We start from the raw sequence: 19,018 nt of genomic DNA on the forward strand, positions 1-19,018 counted from the left end.
ATTATTAGGGCTGATTAATCTTTATTCCCTTAAACTTCAGCAATACACAGGGAAACAATGCATACAAATGCAAGTACAGAGACAAATACAACAAAGAATACATCATACCTAGGCACAAAAGTACAAGTCCAATTTACATACAGCAAAATACATCAAAAGATAGGAACAACTGCAAAGACAGAACAATATAATGTACTACAAGCCAAATACATATTGACACAATATAACCGTGTCTCCATTTCAGAAAAGTCCACAACGCTTTTATTGTTATGACGCACCCGGAACAAAAACGGCGCAAAACGCTCCGCCGACGTGCACGCCCCCTTCGCGTTACGCACAAACTCACATTCACGGCAACTCGCTCCGGAGACTCCCAAAAAATCCTCCTGCCTGATGAAAACCCCCCCTGAAAGGCAAAGGCCATACACACAAGGTTGTATCTGCTCCACACACACACACAGCTGCAGACACAAGCACACACAAACTCTCACAGACAGACACAGACAGTCACACTCTCACACATTCTTCTGCTGACACGCTGGCTGCCACCCTTACGTGAAACGCTGCACTGAAGAATATGCTTAAACGCTTCTTCTGACCGCAGGACCTCCATGTCAAATGGTAGATTCCAGGAAATTCTGTAGGGACCCGGGGACCTACGAGACAAGGGGAGGCGGTCAGTGACTGACTATCTGAGAGCTAGGAGCTATACCAACTCTGGGCCCATCAGCGTTGTACCCCAAACCCCGTAGAGAACAGATGAACGGCAAAGCTTTATAACTGCTCTACCTGAGCGTGACTACTTGCCCGGGCAAGGCAGCTCCGATCATAATTGCCACAACAGAGGTGCATACAACATAAGCCAACGTAGGTACATACAGTATAAGCACAAACAACATAAGCCAACGTAGGTACGTACAGTATAAGCACAAACAACATAAGCCAACGTAGGTACATACAGTGTAAGCACAAACAATATAAGCTAACATAGGTAGGCGCAACATACGCACATACAATAGAAGCAGACACAGGTAGGTGCATCATAAGTGCATACAACGTAAGCTGACAGAGATACAAGATAAGTGAGGACTTGATATAATTCTCCAGAAGACTAATTTTTGAGCCCTATATCCTTTGAGAAGGCAGATGCTACGGAACTACTGTGGTCAGGTGATGAGGGGCTAATAAGCTCCGTACGGAAGTCCATGAGAAGGGCTACCAAAACTGAGAATGAAGACGGATGAGAACATCTCGTGTACATCGTCCGGACCCAAAAAGTAAATATGTAAAAATGCCAGAATAATTGATATCCGGGAAGGTACGTGAGCAAAATATGGCCAATACGGCACAAAATGATGTTGCTAAAGCATGGAGATGTAACAAAGGCCTATGACACAGACAACGTGACACGGACACAGACAACGTGACACGGACACAAGTGGAAACTGCCTGGCAATTTCACCTTATGGACCCAAGATTCCTAGCCCAAGATGAGCCATGGGCTGATGATGCCAAAGAAAAGAAAGCCCTAGGGCAGTAGCACTTGATGATGACATGCAACTCCTTTCAAGATGTTAGTGCCAAAGCACTTAAGAGGAAGCCTAAGAAGCTCAGTAGGCCTAGAGAAGGAAGAAATGACTACAGGGTGACTGTAGCTATAGCTCCAGACATGAAGGCGGGCTCCTATGGTGAAAAGATCCACGACAATGTCAAGAGTCAAAGAAGGCCGCCGATGCGAACGTCACGAGAACCAGAGAGGGATCGGAACTGCCCTGCCCAGCGAAGACTCTGGGGGGGCTGAGGAGAAACCCTCTCCCTTTGCTCCCGAGGGGCCCGTCCCACTATGGGCCTATTCTCCAAGCTAACATCAAATAGCCTCCTGTGATAGTAAAGGTTTTCCCCCCATCTCCCACCTACTGGCCCCAGCACTTGGCTTTTGCAAGACAACCGGATGGAATCCAATGTCAGTTGGATGTGGACGGCGAGACGTTCTCTGCATCAGCTTCGGTGCTGCTGTTTCCAAACTTCAGCTACGCTCCTCCTCAGGGTACCTAAGACAAAACAGAAAATGCAACTAGTGCCCACGAAAAGAGGAATCCCCGAAACTCCGACACACCGCTGCCCCGGCTCACCTGAAGTCTCAATTTGACTCCACAAGCTGCCTGGAGGATACCTGAAAAACAAAAGGGTACACACTTAGCATGCTGCTGCATAAGGGTCACCTGTGAGTCACTGTGCCAAAATGCCAACTCACCCGCTCGCCTCTGTTCCTTCACACAGCTAGGGCAGCAACAGCACCTGCAAAAAAACAAAGCAAAACAACCCACACTGAGATACTGTGAAAACAACATCCCCCTGACCTGAAAAGCACACCCACCCAGACCTTACGCTTGCACCCACCTGGCCTTGGACATCCAGACATCCGGACCAGAGACATCTTGCAAGATGACTGCCTAAAATAAAACAAAGTAACCAAGAGTGGATGCTTAGAATTGCACCAAAACCTGAAACCTGAGCAAGAACAACTCCTTCTGTCCACTGCTCACCTGGCACACAGGGCCTTGACTGCTGCTATCTGCCTGGACCTCCTAAAAATAAAGGCAAAGAACACTGCTGTAACATGGTCACTATTTAGGCTTCCCCTGAAAATGCAAACAATGACTGACCCGATCATGGGAAAACCCTCACCCAGGACTGGGGCTCTCTGCCACTGATCTGAACTGTCTGCATCTGAAAGGAAGTTAGGACTAGTGTCAAATGGCTGCAGGACAACTTAACAGCACCAAACATGTTATGTCAATCTCCTGATACAATCTAGAGCCCAACTACACCCTGCATTACAAATTTCAAGTCCCCAGGACTTGTGCTATTACAGGCTATGCAGCAGGGCAGAGCAGCTGTGGGACAAATACGTGCAGACACCCGTGACACAGGACAGGGAGAGAGAGCTTTTGAGGAGAAGAAAGGACCGAGAGACCCAAAGAACACAGAGTGCACCAGAGACAAGTGACAGGACACACACCAGAACTGCTCTGCCCTGAGCACCTCAGCACTGTGATCAAAACAGACACTTTCCCTTTAGCTGGTCTAAGGGGACACTTCTTGCACATCCCTGCCCCCAAAGCTGATTCAAAAGGCCCTCCCAGCACCCCACTTTCACCCCCTCTGTGGGCCTTAGCCCTCCACTTATCTCTCTGGCATCTGGGGATGAGAATCCACGTCGCGTGCCAATGGAGGCTGCCTCGCCTGCGGGGAATGTCCTATGGTCACCGGGCTGTGGTCCCGTGCTCAGCTACAATCGAGAACACCAAACATCACTGCATGATCTTAGCTGCACAGCAGCCACAACCCAGCAATTCTGCTGCTCACCATTATTCTCCTGAGAACGCCGGGCAAATAATCCACTTTGCTGTGTTGTGCCAAAAACACGCCCGGCCCTTAACAGGGAGAGACCCTGCCAGGCACCGCCTCAGAGAAGAACCGAGCTGTACTGGGGGGACACACCCAGCCAACGTGTACAAGTTAAACAGAATTTTCACTCAGAACTGGGACTTTCAGCACCCCCCAGGTGCTACTCGACTGCCACAGACACACAGAGGGCTTCGTGAGGCGCTCTGGGGTTGGCCAGTCCTGCTCCAAGCTCTGCTGATGCCTCTGTGGTTTTAACGCTGTCCTCAAGGAGGTGGTAGAACCTCACAGTATTTGCCCCTGGAGCTTAATTTCTGAAGTTTTCTTTGGGAAACACATCCACTTCCTACTTAACAATGCAGTCCCCTCTCCTGCTCTCGGGAAGAGCTGCCCACAGGCATGGGAACCACCTCTCCTCTCCTCTGCCCTTAAAACACTGTGTTACTGAGGCCAACTACTTCCAGACCAAGACTGTCCATGCAGGGACAGTGTCTCTTCTCTTTAGGGTCAGGGAAAAAGGGCAGAAGCACCCACAGAGATTCACTGCCCCTCTTGAGCACAAAGCACCGTGAATCTGCACCTCCTTCTGCTTGCAGGGAAGATAATAAAATATATTTTATTTAATATTATATTATATTTAATATTAATTATAGTTAATATTATAATAAAGATAATATAAAATATAATAGGGAGCCCTACAAACTGACATCAGGAACCTGGACTGGTGAGTTTTCTTTCCCAGGGAAAATGGCCTGTGATTGTGCCCAGAGCTCCTTGGGTCTTAGGGTGAGGCTGACTGGAAATAATCCGAATATTAAAGGATATATTCAGACCCCAGCTGCCCCCCCCCCCCAAACTTGTGCTTTTCTGACAGTGCCAAGGGAGCCCTTCAAACTGACGCCAGGAACCTGGGCTGCTGAATTTGCTTTCACCAAGTAGATATCCCTCATTTATTCACAGGGCCCTGCAATGCCCCTGGGTTGTCAGGTCCTAAATTTCCTTTTGCCTCCTCAATGTCAAAACAGCGCAGGATTTCTCCCAGTCCAAATCTCCCATCCCCAAGTACTCAGGGTTTTTTATTTCTTACCAAATACCTGTTGCAAACTGACAGTACAAAGCTTGGGGCTTGATATTTTCTGTGCTGGATTTCACCTCAAGAAATCTGCCACCATAAAACCCTAACCACAACCACCTTGCTTTGCTCACAAATCACAACCTTCAGACCAGCATTATGGCACCTTACCCACTGGCCCTCCACTGGCACCTTCCCAAAGCATTCCAGTACATTCCAGTAGTACTCTGCATTTTCAGTGGGCATTCTGTCAGACCCACATCCTGACACTAAAAATGCACCAAGGAATTCTACAATAGCCATTAGGAAGGCATAACAATTCTCTAAAAGTCACCAGAGAAAGCCTTCAAAATTCCCCTAAATATTCCTAATAGCCCTGCAAAAAAAAAACACTCAAGGAAGCCTGCTCAGCCTCCAAACCCCTTCCTGTTGCTCTCTAGCCCACAGATGTCATCCCTACCTTTTAGCAGCGGGTCCTGTTGTCCTCTGAGGGTTCTGGCGTTGTCCTGGTGCCAGGGTCGCTGCCCTGTCCCACTGGGAGGCTTCCGGTGTGGTCTCGCTGTCAGGCTTGCTGTGCTGTGCTGCTGTTGTTGGGGCTGAAAAGGGAAAAGGCTGCTTAGGGTGAGGTACGGGTGGCGTGAGGGGTGCCGTACCTGTACCCTAACTTGCCTCCTAAGCTGTACCCTGTAGCCCTGATCTCCACTGGACTGTCCAGCCCTCAAGGCCTCACCCTTTACCCCTGACCCCTCCCTCTGCCCCCCAGCCCTCAGGCTCTGGCTGTCACCCTCGAGCCCCCTCTCAGCTGCCCCTCAGCTCCTGTGTGCCACCCTTAATCCCTCTCCTCTGCCCCTCAGCCCCCAGCTTCTCTGTGTCACCCTCCAGCTGCCCCTGCCCCCCTCAGCATCTCTCTGTGTCACCCACTGTCCCCTCCCCTGTTCCCCCCTCAGCTCCCAGCCTCCGTCACCCTCAAGGCCCCACAGTGCCCCTCAAGCTGCCCCTCAGCCTCTATGCCATGAAAAGACCCTAAAACCCCATAAAAATGCGCTAAAAAAACCCCACATCTTCAAAATGCCTTAAAACCCCCACAAAAACATAAAAATAGCCTCAGAACGCCCTTAAAATACAATAAAAATACCCTACTTTAAGACACCCCTAAAAGCCCCCAAAGAAGCTTTTAAAAAAAAAAATCCCTACATATTCCTAAGAGCTCTTAGAACAGCTCCATAATCCTTAAAACACATCGATAAGACCCTAAAAACCAGCGCAGCGAGGGAGGCTGGAAGATGCGAAGCCGCGCTCCCGGCCCCGGGCGCAGCGCGGCTCCGGCAGGAAAGCGGCTCCTCCGGCAGGCAGAGGCGGCGCCGCGCCGGCAGACCCCCGCCCGCTGCCCCCGGCCCGGCGGGGCCGGCACCGGGCCCGGGGGGCCCCGGCGGCGCCCGAGCCCCGCGCCCGGAGCGGCGGCACCGGCCGGCACCGGCCCCGGCCGCCCTCGGCCCGCGGAGCCGCCTCCAGCCCTCCCCTCACTCACAGACACCGCCCCGCTCGCCGCTCGCTCCCGCCCCTCGCCCCTCCCGCCGCTTCGGCCGGGCTCCGGCTGGGGGGCTGCAGTACCGCCCCGTGCCCACAAGGCGGCAGCACTTGTCCAGAGGGTCCGCGACACGATGGCGGCCCGTGGGGACCTTGACGGAGAGAGGCGTTTTTCGCCCATGCCTGTCGGCTCCCACCAAAAACCCGCACGCTCGCGGTGCTGCTGACCCCACAGCCCGTGTGCACGACACCCGAAACTCCGCGGAAAATCCCGTCGGGGGGCGCCGGCGTTGCGCGCAATTCAGGCAGTGTAAAAAACAGACACGGGTCCTCGAGTTTCAACGTCCTCGTTTTCGCGCCCTCTCGAGAAGGTCAAGCGAGGCCGCGCCACGCCACTCCCAAGATGGCGGCCGCGGGCGGCGGGCTGCAGTACCGCTCTCTGCCCACACGGCGGCAGCACCGCGCCGTCCCCGCCGGCACGGCCTCGGCAGCGAACGCCCCAAAGCGTCCGCGCGGGAAAGAACGGAACAAAAAGCCTGCCTGCGACCCGATAGGAACCGAAAGAAAAAAGCTTTCCTCCTAAACTGCATTGCAACAAGGCTTGGTTTTATATTTTTCAGATTTATACTCACAGTCGGATTGGTAATGGATACTGATGGAAAATTGTATTTTTATAATTTCTTAGATTTATTCCTATTCTATTTTATTACATTTTATTTTTTATACATATCTTATTAGATTGCTTACATATTTCTATAGTTAGATTTAGATTTCTAAAAGGTTTATATTGCTTAAAATAAAACCCTGCCTCTATCCAAGTAAAAATCTTTTAAAAAAACCCCTTTATTTAAACTCAATTTAAATGTATCTCTACTTTTCGCATTTATATTCAAATTTATATTTTAAATGTAGATTGATGTATGATGCTATTTATAGTCTATCTCTTCCTAATACTAATTTTTATTTCTATTTCATATTTTTATATATACACCTGTATACATTGATTATATATTTCCACATTTAGAATGATATCAAACTAAAATGTATATTCATATCTTTTCCATTAAAACCCTGCCTCCAACCAAATAAAAACAAAAAAGCCCTTTCTTTAAACGATTTTCGAATATTTTTATATTTTTTTCATCATTATAGCCACCTTTTAACTTCTACTTTATATTGATGTATTTATAAATATATTTTATACATATATAATAAGGTAGCGAGATAGATAAACTATTTTTTAAATTCTATTTCTTACACACTGCTAATACTTATGTTTACTTACCTTTGAATTTTTATATAGATCTTAACGTATTTAGGATATATTTCTATACAAAGATTTCTAATTTTATTTTATTTCTATTTATAATTTTTATAATAAAACCCCTACCTAATACCAAATAGAAAATAAAAATCCCCTTTATTCTAAATTATATTTAAATATTTCTATATTCCTATTTTTGATTTTTACAAGTACTTATCTATTCTATCACAACATATTGAGGTACTATATTTCGATATACAGTATTTATGACATGAAATGCGTTATAATAAGACACATACAGTAAAATACGCATTAGGTACTGTATTGATTCCTATTGTTTTGTAATATTCATATATCCACATGTATTAATTATACATTTCTATACGGATATTTATGTTTATAATCGATATTTATATGCATATAAGCATATAAAATACTCCATATCAAACAAGGTTATACCTAATAGTAATGGACGGCATTATTTATATTACACGTTTAAGTTATATGTTTTCCATTTACATTTAAAATTGAAGTTTTATATTCCCATTATCATGTTTATGCATGTGTTCTATTTCATTAGAGTTCTAGTTAAAACACTGCAGTTATAATCGAATTCCTAAAAATAAAATGCCAAAACAAACAGCATCAAATTCCCACCAGTACCGTCCAAAAAATTCAGAAAGGCTCCACCAGCCAGCCAACTACCAGCAAAAAAAAACCCGCACTACACTCCTTTCACTAGCAGCTCTTATCACGTCACAAAAACGAAACAAACATTTTAAAAACCCTATAGACACCCACACAGCAAATCACAAAAACCACTCTAAAGGAAGAAAAAAAAAGCCAACTAACTTACCATACTCCAAACCATACAAGAGACTCCCAACGATTCTAAAAAAAATAATAACCAAAACTCTACCACTACTTTAACTCATAAAGAGAACCCAATGCTCTATAAAATTAACTAAAAAAACCCACCAAATAATTACAGATATAAAAATATGGGAACCACGAAGAAACAAAAAATTCACCCCCCAAATAAAATAAACACCTAAAGAGATCCACCATGGAAATGCCCATGCTCCCAAAAATAAAACCAATAAAAACAACAACCAAACACATCAAACAACAACAAAAAAAAATTAAATTAACAACAACAAAATAAGTATTCCTAACTCAAGAAACAAAAATTGCCTCAAACCATCAAAACACAAATACCACCTAGAAAGAAACACGTCGCCAAAAGAGATATGTAACCACAAACAATATCTCCCAAGTTCTCTGCAACAATGAAACATACACGGCAATCAAATAAGCCAAACGAATGAAATCCCTATAGTGTAATAAACAAGAATGCATTCATCAATATTAAAAAAAACCTCACCGATTAACTCCAGGGCACTCCCTCAAGCCCAGCAAAACAAATACTACGCCCTCGCGCTAATAAAAGCCTCCACAACCGAATTGAAAAACGACCCTCTACTCCATGCTCCGACCCATAAAAACCAGTGTAAACCTTTAGAAACGCATCCTTAAAAAACCTAAGAACCGATCAAAAATAAATCCAACAACAACACTCAACCCAAAAACAAAAACCTTGCCATGAGCAGCCGAAGCAAGAACGGTAACAACCAAGAAGCGCCCGGGGCCCTTCTCCTACAGCGACGCCGATCAAAAGCCACCGATCCCAGGAGCTCCTCAGGAGCGCCTCAAAAGCAGCGCAGCGAGGGAGGCTGGAAGATGCGGAGCCGCGCTCCCGGCCCCGGGCGCAGCGCGGCTCCGGCAGGAAAGCGGCTCCTCCGGCAGGCAGAGGCGGCGCCGCGCCGGCAGACCCCCGCCCGCTGCCCCCGGCCCGGCGGGGCCGGCACCGGGCCCGGGGGGCCCCGGCGGCGCCCGAGCCCCGCGCCCGGAGCGGACGGAGCGGCGGCACCGGCCGGCACCGGCCCCGCCCGCGCCGCCTCCCCCGCCCGCCGGCCCGGCCAAAGCTCCGCTCGGCTCCGCACGGCTCGCACCGGCGCGGCTCCGGCGGGCCCGCGGCAGCCCAGCCGCGCCCAGCTCCCCTTCCGCCCCGGCCAGCCCCGGCACTGCCGGCAGGGCTCCGCGCCGCACCCTTCGCTGCCGGGCCGGGGGCAGAAGAAGCGCCCCGAATGCAGCGGCACAGCCCGACCCCCGCCCTGCCAGCGCTGCCACGGCTGCAGCTCCCTTCCTCTGCAGCCCCGACTCTGACGCCACGCTCCGGCGCTCACCTCACCCCGAGGGCACAGAAACGTAGGCTTCCCTTCAATCGCGTCCTCTAGAAGAGAAGAAAAGAAGCGCCTTGCCTCAAACGATGGCAAAAGGGGGCTTTTTACCTCAATCCAAACACCTTAAAAGGGGGGACAACAGGACTGCCCCCTCCAATTCAACCTCAGGATGACGAAATTTCAAAGGGAAAGGGGAAAAGTCCCCGTTATAAAAGCGCACCGGCTCACCTGCTCGGCTGCTGCTTCTCGGCACAAAGGTTTGTCCCTCAGCTCCTCCTTTGAGCAATGCTTCACGTGCCCAAGTGTGTATCCAGGGGATTCCCCGGACCCTGTCCGAAGCGCCCACCGTCCTTCCAGGAGACAGCCCCGGGAGCCCCCCAAAAACTCCTCTCCTCCAGCAGCTCCGTGCAAAAGCCAGCAAATACAAACCCTCGCCCTAAAATAACCTCCCCCCGGCAGGAGCCGCCCCTCCTCCTCATCCTCACAGCTCACACCTGGGGCTGCTCTGAGCCCTCATCATCCTCACATCAGCTCACACCTGCCGCTGTTGCCACCCTCCAACAGCGTCTCTCCATCTCCAGCACACAGCCCACTTCTCACAGACACTGATCCATTGGAAATCTGCTACGGGTGTTGTCTTTTCTTAATCCATCTGGGTACACGATTAAAGCACGTACATGCATTGATGGTCATTGAGAGAAAGCTTTCCCCTGGAGAAAACAGTCCTTTTGCTGGCACACTTTGATACACCTTCGCAAAAAGCAGAATCAGCACCAATTCCTAAGACCCCTGCCGAGGAACTCAGCCCTCCTTGGGACACCCAAAGCAGCAGACCTCGAAAAAGGAGGGGAAAAGTCAAGCTTGGAGGGGAAAAAGAGGATAGAAGTACAGCAGCCTTTAAAAATGCCTGCACGGAGCAATAGTGGGAACCAGTCACATTTCTTCCTTCCTTGCTTTCTGTGATGACATAAATAGGAAGTAAGAACACGTTAAACAAAAGGCAGAGCTAGGATTTGACAGGTCTTTATTTTGGCAGGCTGCATGGCAAACGCCTCTTCCAGGACTGCGACACGTTTTGGGGAATAGCTGAGAACGGAGGCAAAAGGTGCCGGGAGCCCTTTCTGTTCCCTTCAGCCCCTTGCTCCGCTGGTTTCAGGGCACTCGCTTGGTTCGTTCCTAGAGAAAAACGCTAGGGCATGATTTTCAAAACTACTGCCCGTCCCCAGTCAGAGTTTCCTACATTCGTGGGTACAAATGAGTGGATAGAGAGAGGGCTTCTTTCCAAATGAGTTTAGCCATAGATTCCTGTTCTTTACCAGTAGCTATAAAAACGAAACACTTGCCAGGTTTTGGTATTGTACACACACCCCTCCCTGGGAATTTTGGGGCAGCTTTGGGTCCCTCTGCGGGACGGCACCCAGCGTGACCCCCTCCCCTCATTCGCCACCCACCCGCTCCTCCACCGCAGTGTGCGTCCCTCTCCTGGGGACCTTGGGGTGCCCCAAATGCCATCAGAGCCCCGAGTCTTCAGCCCCTAACCCTGACCCCCGAAGAAGGCACAGGGCGAATCAAACTGCCCCGGACAGCAGCCCAGCACTCCCTTCCAGCCCTTCCCACACCTCCATCCCCCAGAAAGGGACTCCGCCGCAACAAGAAAGGGGGGCAGCCCCCAGAAGGCTCGAAGCTCCCGCCCCGCCTCGCTGTCGCGGGCCAGGGGCAGAAACAGGGAGCGGCAGAGGCGGCGGGGACGCGGCACGGCCGGCACGGCACGGAGCGGGGGCCGCTCGCAGCGCGATGCCGGCGGAGCCGCAGGTCCGGCAGCGCCGGGGCGGGGTCCGAGCGGCGCGGGGGATCCGCCGAGAGCTCCGGGCCCGTGCGGGGACTCCCGCAAGGCCCGGGGGGCGCCGGGCTCCGGCCCTCGGGGCTTTATTCTCCGGCGCCCCGAGCCCCGCGGCTGCGGGGGAAAGAAGCGAAGGGGCGACGGGAAGAGAGGAGGGAGAGCGGGACATGCGAAAGGGCGGGGAGGGAGGTCGGGCTGCGGAGGAAAGCGGGCGGGGAAGGGAAAGGCCGGCAGGGCAGCAAGAGGGACGGGGCACAGAGGAGGGAGAGAGGGGGAATGGAACGGAGCAGCGGGGCAGGGACAGGACAGGAAGGAGCCGGGTTTGGGGGGGACACGGAAACGGGGGAAAGAGAGGGTACACTCAGGGGAATACGGGCAGGAGGATGGAGCGGGAGAGAGAGGGACAGGAGGGGATCCTCCCGGCTCCGCCCCGGCGCCCCCCCTGCCCGGGCTGCTGCGCTCGGCAGAGCTCGGCTCCGTTCGGCTGCACTCGGCTCCTCGGCCAGCTTCGGCTACTGTCGGCCACGCTCGGCTATTTCCGGCCGCATTCGCCTCCATTCGGCTCTTCGGCAAAGCTCGGCTCGCCTCGGCTGAACTCGGCAAAGCTCGGCTCCGCTCGCCTCCTCGGCCCCTTTCGGCCGCTTTCGCCCACGCTCGCCTAGTCCCGCCCGCACCCGCCTCCATTCGCCCATTCCCACAGCTCGGCTCCCTCCGCCCGGCCCCGGCTCCCTCCGGCTCACACATTTCCTCAGGGCACCTCAGCACAGGGCACACAAACTGCAGCCCCTAAAGGCTTGCGGCTCTTTCAACACACACACTCGTAACTCAGCTCTCGGGACAGAGCTGATGGCTCCTCTAGGACAAGAATAGTTACACGTAAAAGCAATTCCCTCATTTTGCATCTCCTTTTTATTGAACCCCCGCAAAATCCCATCCACATCACAAGGAACGTGCAGCTCCGGTGACGCTATTTGTACAAAGGCCCTGGGGCAGCACACAGCCGGGATTCCACGGAAGAAAGCCCGGTTTGCATTGCAGAGGTTCTCGCTCCGGCACTGCCTGTTTGCAGCTGGGCTCCGCTCCCCTCATGGCCACATCCCCGAACGATGTGCCAGATTTCCCAGAGAGCTCCCAATAAAACTCAGCTACAGTCACTGAGCAGAAAATCCTTTGGGCTTTAGTTCCACCCCTCACCTGTTCCGAGCGCTGGGAACGCGGGTTTTGGTCCCTCATCGCAGCAGCAGGGATGGATTAGGGTTTTGTTTTGGTTTGGTTTGTGGTTTTTTTGTGTGCGTGTGTTTGTTTTTTTTTTTTTAATTAAAAAAAGGGTAATAAAAACAAACCATGTCTGACATAAATGTCCTGAAGTGCCATTCAAGCTTTTTAAACCCAAGCAAACCGTCCTAATTCCCTAGCCCAGTCTTCTATTCATACTGGCTACTTACACCCCAGTGTAGGAAGCTCTGCAGCCTTCTTCTCCTGTCCTGTATTAGGCAGAGGATGGATATGAAGGGCACACGCATGCAGTCTTTTTGGTTCTTCAAAAAGATAAAAATGCCTGTAATAAAAATTACAGAAGTAATATTGTCTCTCAAAGTGTTCCAGAAAAGGGAAATTGGAGCTTTAACGTCCCACTGAGAGATGTTGAATAAAATCTTCCCCCTGAGTTTGCACCCAGTAATAAAATACTGATTTTTTTTTTTTGACCAGACAAGGTAGGTCTATAGGAGAACAGCTCAGGAGGCTCTCATGGCTCACGGCAATGAGGATGGAGCAGGGCAGAACGTTAAAGGTGAAGTGTCAGTCCCCTGAATTAATGCCCTGATGGAGCCAATTTTTTTGCTAAGAGACATAACAGATCCTTCCCTTTGTTCCCCAGTTTCCAAGTCACCTGTAATTCGTTACCTGCACCAACCTGCCGCAGCTAAGTGACAAATCCAGCTCCCGTGCTCCAAGCCACGTGTCCCTGACGTGAAGGGAAGTCAGGGATACAGAATCAGCTGTGGAAGAAAGAGAAGACAAAAATCAGAACAGATATTCTTCTATTTCCCCACAGGATCACCAAGCCAAGCTGCTTGCTACCTCTCCAGGACTATGTTTGAAAAGAGTTCCCTAACTCTTTTCTTAGCCTGAAATTCCGGAGTGGCTTTGCCCATGCAAAGCCAACGATCCTACTCACAAGAAGGAACAAACCAGCTTCCTGTTAAATAAAGCACTTGGAAATATGAGCTGCCAGATGCTCTCACTGACCAGCAAAAGGGATCAGCATCCAGGCCCACGTGGAGCTGGGTTTTTAAATATCACAAATAAACTTAACAAAAAATTATTCCTGACTCAAACCCACAATGCCTCAAACCATCAAAACAAAAATAGTTCTGGAATGACAGCTACACCTCTGCAGACCACAGCACAAAAATAACACTAAAGAATTTCTGACACCTTCCTTTTGAAGATGCTCTTACAGCATATTATCATAGTAAAGGGGCATTCCCTACATCTCTAACCAGAACTAGAGCTAGAGCTATCAGTTACTTTCACATACTCACATGTCTGTATGGTGGCCTTAGGAGAAGCTGGCAACACCTCTTCTGGTACCACACCTTGGAGGCTCAGATTGCGTCAAAAGCACCACTGAAACCAGCGTGCCAGGAGCTAACTGAATAATGAAAGTCATTTTCTCCATTTCTGTGACAGAAAAGCCCTCCATTTGGACAGCATTATTTGCAGCCAATTATTCTGCTACTTCCAGCAGTGCTCCAGGGAGCTGTATCACTTCTCCGCAGAGCTCAGGAGCTGTTCATTAGGTTGATCTCCTATAGTCTCCAGTTCTTCCTTTTGCTTGCACAATGTGCACCCTGCAGTGCCATATGACAGGAGCTTTGAGTGCTGTCTGTTGCTCTGTATTACCCTCATAGGACTGAGGAACCCGTCCCAGCCAGGGAAAGAACAGCTTTTGATTCTTGGATTAGGACACAAAATGCCACAGTTTATCCTAACAGTGGGAGGAATAAAGAGGAATACCTGGCATACACAGAATTCCACCTTAGGGCAAAGCCCAAGTGACACTGCCCTACAGCAGGATTTGAAAAATTCAGGGTCCATCTCTTAATAAATACATTTTGGCAAGAACCTGCACGATTCTCTTTGACATGTATTTCTCCTTTGTAATGACTCAGTGCTTGGTCTCTAGGACTTCCATATCCCTGACACACTTGCACTCGGATTACTAGCAGGAGGATCACAAACTTAGGTAGTCTCATATCTGTGCAGCATTTAAAGTCAAGGAACACTGGGCTTGGTCAGCAAGACGTCCAGTTTTACAATTTTCCATCACAGCTGCCTACACCTTTTAACATAAACTCGAAAAAGAGACAAAATTCCACCCTACCACTGTTGCAATAGGGAACTGAACTCTGATTTCAGACATTTTCCTCCTGCTTGAGCAGGGACATTGTACAAGATGACTCCACTGGTGGGTCCCTTTCAACCTTAATGATTTTGTGATTTTCAGGGTCTTCAGAGCAAGCCTGCTGAGTTTATAATGTTTTATTTAATTAAAAAAGCTGGAAGTGCAGCTCGAACCCTGAAAGTCAAAATGTGTTTATTCCTTACTTATTACCCTCCAAAGTAGAGCTGCAGCTCAGCAGGCAGAGAGGGACTTCTGTGGACACTGCATTTGTCACCTGTGACTAATTTAATTCAGCAAGCTCTAAACCACAGGTCAGCCTGTTCCATTACAGCATCATCAGGGCAACTTACAAGAACTGAAGCCAACTGAGAGCCCCTTCATCCCAAAGAGGACAAATATAAGCCTTTTACTTCAGCTCAGCAGAACTCTTAGTTCATCCTAACAAGAGGTAATGCATCCCAGCAGGTGTCAGTGAACCCAACCTCTTTAAATACTCATTTAACCCTACCTCAGCTGGTAATCAAAGTCGTGGGGGTGAGGCTAGGCTGAATTTCTCTTTTCTGTCCTTCTCCAGAGTAGTCCTAGTGAAGTGGCCTTGGACTCTGTTTTCTGCAGAGCCTAAGTGCTGCTCATGAAAGCCTCTAGGAGATTTTTCTCCTGCTGCTGCTAGAGCTGTGACTTTGAAGAACTCACTCCTAAGAGCTGGAAATGTAAAAGTCAATTGGATGTGCTGGGCTGCAGTGCCCCAGCGCCCCAGGACAGGCAGTGCCCCTCACCGTGCCTGTGAGAAGGTGAAGCCAACCCACGCCAGGTGCCTGTGCTGGACAAGTGGGAACACTGAAGCCAAGGCTGCTTCCTTCTTGAGGCTTTCTGAGGTGGCTGCTAGGAGAATTTCTCTTAGGCAGTCACTCTCTCGAACCCAGTCTCTCAATAACCTTCTGACACAAATAGAGGAGGATTTTTGTTCGCTATCTCCATGTGTGCAAGGTAGGAAAAGTTAATTAATTGCCAGCATACCAGAGGATTCCGCCAGAGGAATCCTCTATACCAAGGCCTTCCATCAGAGCAGAAGGCACTAACCACGCAAAACCTCCAGCGGGAAGGATCCTAGCAGTCCTCTTCTTTCCTCCTTTGCAAGAAACTGTGCTTAAACATTCCCCAGTAATTAAATATGCTTATGACTCTTAAAACATTTAAAGTTCCTTGAGGGAAGAAGGTGTGTGGAGGCACTATATGATCCACTGTGTTTCTTACGTTTGGGGTTATGTTATATATTCTTACGTAATGGTTTGAAACTTATCTTTATCCCTGCACCGTGTCCTTAGAACAAGGCTGTGAACACTCTTTTTCTCCAAATACAAGAATAATTGAGGAAACAGAACAGTGTTTGTCAGAAATAATGAGGGCAGAGACTGAGGGTGCCAGCATGCTGACTTGTACCACCTTAGGACACTTTTGGAAGTCATCACTCCTGTAATATACTGGATCCAATTTCAGCAAGAGCTCCACTCTCTCCTGTGGTTTCCACAGGGCCAAAAAAGGCAAGAGCTCCTTGAGACTGAGGGCTCCTCATGCCCTCCAGCAAGGAGAGGGTGGGCAAAGACCCATCGGTAGGAAACAGATGATCCTCAGACTGAGCAAGTTGCTAACATCCTCTTGAATGTGCTGTGGAATTGTGCAGGCATTGCCATGGCCAGGGAGAGAGCAAATGGATGCTCTGATAATCTGCAACCTAAATTTAGCTGCAATTCCAGAGGGACAGTCTGATAGCCTGTTCCTAAGACATTTCATTTCCTGGACCTCAAAGATCCCCTCAGCCACTGCAGCTGCATTCTCTGAGGGTATATCGTGCGTTTCAGGCAGTTGGTGTCGGGTCCCTCCTCACTGATTCTGCCCCACATCTTGTGTTCCCAGGCTGAGGTGGGAGACTTGAGTGTAGAAGCAATTATTTATCTCTGCCTAAGAGAGACTTCTGAGTATGATCTAGCTTAAATGCCTGCTTGTAGGGCAGGCTGCACAGCTGAACTTGCCAAACACGGAGAAGCTAAACAGGCACCAAACCCTTGGCTTATTTCTGGGGGAGGCCCTCAGATGGCTTCTGAGCTTCTCCAATCTACGCTCTACAGGGAGTCTGCACATCTCTCCAGCAATTGAAATCTTGAGCAGGGAAGCAGGCTGGTAGCAAAAGACTGAGCTAACACATAGCGAGGCCAAAGGAAACCGAGTGTCAGAAGCACAGCTTTGAGTCCAGAAACACAATCAAAGCCCGGGGAAGAGTGTGGCAAATGCTGGGGTCAGCAGTGCAAGTACAGGGCAAGCCTGGACGGTCCCTGAGCAAAGCACCGGGCACTGCCCAGACCAAACCAAAGACCAGAGTCTAAGCAGGAATACAGGGAGATTTCCAGGAGCTCTGCTGGGCTGGGATAGGCTCCCATGGTAAGCTGAGAGGATGGAGACTCGGCCCCCAAGCTACAGCCACTGGGACAACTCTCCATCACGGGGCCAGGGAACTGTGCAGGGCACAGACTCACCTCATCCCCAGCACTGCTGTCCCCGGAGAGCCCGCTGGCTCTCTGCTCCTGAGAAACACTCTCTTCTCGCAAAAATCCAACTCCCTCACCACCTGCATCTGCTTCTTCTTCAGTATTGCCCGCAACCTTCATTTCTGCTCTCTCAAAGCACTGTTCATCTCCACCTCTTTTTCATCACAACACCTTTCAGTTGACACCTTTGAAGTGAAGAGGCCGCTGAATTCTACCATTACAGAGTAAAACCACTCAGTATTGACACAGCCAGCTATTAGTTTTAATCCTCAGTTCTGCATTCCAAGGGATACTTTTGAAAACACACTGAAAACTCATAAAATACGTGGCATTCACTGGAGCCAGGGCTCACTTCTGCACTGTGCCTTGGCACAAACACGCTCCATCACCTGTGACATCTCTCCTGCATTGACCATTGTTCAAAGCTTTCCTGCAGGGGCCTGACGGAGCAACAGGAGCTTGCTGAGCTTCTGTCAGGGCAGGAGCATAACAGGGTGCAGATCCTGTCCTGACCCCACCAAAGAGGGGTTTTTCCTGCATTCCTTCCTGCTGTGACACTCAATGACAAACATCCTCTGGGCCTCTATGTTATCAAATACAAGGACATGCCAACGTTTAGCAAGGACAATTTCAGCTTTCCCAATCTAAACTTTCCATATGATGCAATGACACTGTCACTTATTTACTGAGAACCCCAGCCCACGTAGCCTAGAGAAGTGTCTGTTGGCTCAGAGCAAGCTTTAGGAGCCTGGAAGAAGCTTGTTTTGGTTTAGATGCCAGGCCCAAGACTGCATTTGAACTCCTGTCTCCCCACCAGAGGTTTCTAACCCATCCCCCCTGTCACATGTGCAACACCAAATTCAGCAGAAAAGCACTTCTGGGAGCAGCTTAGGAATGGAGGAAAGTATAGTTATTATAAATGTTTCATGTATCTGTATGTAAAGATAGATAAATAGATAGCTAAATATGTACAGACATCTGTACACCCACCTACACCGGTATCTATATGAAGTCCTTTTTAGACCCTTCCCCAAATTTCTAAGTGATTGGTGCTTATAGAGGCAAACAAAATGAACTTTTAAGTTAAGCCAACTTGGGTGGCTATTTGTGTCACAACAGTCTCTGAAAAAATGATGACAGCACTTAAAAGTCACCAATAGTAATAATAATAATAATAACAACAGTAATAAAGTCTTTTGCTGCTATTTTGGCAGCTTATGCTGCTTCTTGTACTTACTGCTCAATGCCTTGCTATTTCAGTAATTCACTGTGAAGCAATAAAGCAAAAGCCTTAAGGCTGGCTGCTTAGCTTACAAGAAGCTCTGTTACAATTTGGAGAAAAAATAAAACTTGGAGCATTATCAGTAAAACAGAGATTCTACCCATACCCATTAAAAATGCAGTATTTGCTCTGCAGACCTGCAAAAACTTACTTTAAAAGGTTAACTGCGACCTTTCACAAACCCAGGCTCATTTTAGCAGAAGAGTTTCCTGCTTCTCTGTGACTGTGAGATGTATCTATTAAGTTCCTTTCAAAGGCCTTGCCTGACCTATTCATATTGCAATTGAGAGCCAAAATAGCTCAATATCAAATATCTGCAAGCACCTTAGTACTTTTGGAAGAGTGGAACTGCTCGATCAAATCCTCACGCTGACCACACTGTTTCAAAATGCAACAATGAATTATGTCATTATGTCTCCATTTGGAAAGG

At 49.2% G+C, this 19,018-nt stretch overlaps 1 long non-coding RNA gene across 1 annotated transcript; it reads right to left on the reverse strand.

The window, feature by feature from the left end:
- Window position 1: 1 nt before the first annotated feature.
- On the reverse strand, window positions 2-5,834 carry LOC146768554 (uncharacterized). The gene is made up of 2 exons (XR_014952974.1): window positions 5,675-5,834; window positions 2-5,076 (listed from the first exon to the last, which is right to left on the reverse strand). It is a non-coding gene; the product is annotated as an uncharacterized LOC146768554 (long non-coding RNA).
- Window positions 5,835-19,018: the final 13,184 nt, after the last annotated feature.

This window comes from Lonchura striata, chromosome 1, assembly GCF_050655825.1.
Source record: "Lonchura striata isolate lonStrDom1 chromosome 1, ASM5065582v1, whole genome shotgun sequence".
Classification (NCBI taxonomy): Eukaryota; Metazoa; Chordata; class Aves; order Passeriformes; family Estrildidae; genus Lonchura; species Lonchura striata.